Below are 1,436 nucleotides of genomic sequence, written 5' to 3' on the forward strand. Positions count from 1 at the left end.
AACAGTGCAAAGGCAGAGACGTGTGCAGACACACACACTCACGGTAGTGAAAATGTTCACCTATAGAAGCACATCCATATTGTGCCAAGTGAGTGACATTTTATAATAGCTTTGTGATGCAAACAACCAAGACGACCACAAATTAGCCAGGGTTGGAAAGCCCTCTAGGAATCTTTAATCTGCAGCCCTCTACTCGTATCAGGGCAAGTAAATATGTAACTTGTGTGTGTAGTAGAGTCATGCATTCTAGACCGGAAGACTAGGAAGAGGCCTTGCTCGTAACTATTTATACAGACACAAATCATAATCACATATACTCACACAAATTTGAACCCATTACTCAAGAGAAATTATGGAAATGGTACAGACGCTGACAATGATTGAAATGCTATTAAAACAGGGTAAAATGTAACTTTCATTCCAGATTAGAAAATAAATAAAATGGCTTTATACAGTATTTTTGTATATAATACAAAGGTTTTAGGCAGGAGTGATAAAAGTAAGAATGCTTTCCAAAATAGACATGTTAATGTATTCTTATCGTTTAACGAAATGCAAAGTGAACAAAGAAAAAATCTAAATCATATCAATATTTGGTGTGACCAGGCCTTTTCAGTTCCTATGACAACAACCTATGAGTGTCTGGTTTTGTGTCACGTGACAATTCAGCGTTTCCAGCAAAAACGATGAAGGTTAAATTTTACACGATTAAAAATATCTACGCTACAAGTGAAGTTAAATTCAACAGTTAGGATCACCTTTAAGATTCTGAACCACCATAATCACACGTTCATTTCTACTGTACAAACCTCATCTTGCAACTCAAAAGGCCGATTTTATAGGCCATTACAATAAAATCCCATAAAATGTGGAATCACATGATGCCATATTTCTATGACAGATAAAACATCTATCGTTCTTCAGCATAATAAAATAAAAAGCGCTCCTGAGTCACTGTTAAGCAAGTAGAAACAGGCAGAATGATTATATAATGCAAAACTTTTCTTAAATAGTGCATGGAGGAAAAAAAAGAGGGAAATGTTAACATAATATCCCTATTACGCTATATGATTTGTCATAAATTCTATGACAAATTCTATTTTGACTCCATTATGCTATCATATGCTATCCATTATGCTATCATTTGATGGCAGATAAAAACTATTTGGCCCATTTTGTCTATCCATTTTTCCTTATATAAAAAACTGAAATATTAATTAGTACTAGACTTGGGCACCAGGGGGCTCTTCGTGTTCGTCTTCGGGGGAAAAAAAATCTTCGTATTCCGCGAATATTCGCCTGTTCCTGTCTTCTCTTCGGGCGAATATTCGTGGACATTCTTCGTGTTCGGTTTTTCCTAGTTAAGGTTAAGGGGTTAATACGGGGTTAACGCGTACCGCAGCAGCTCTGGCGCCAGGAGTTTAAATGTCCGTATG

Source organism: Sceloporus occidentalis, unplaced genomic scaffold, assembly GCF_023333645.1.
Source record: "Sceloporus occidentalis isolate IW3139 unplaced genomic scaffold, rSceOcc1.0.p SCAF_44, whole genome shotgun sequence".
Classification (NCBI taxonomy): Eukaryota; Metazoa; Chordata; class Lepidosauria; order Squamata; family Phrynosomatidae; genus Sceloporus; species Sceloporus occidentalis.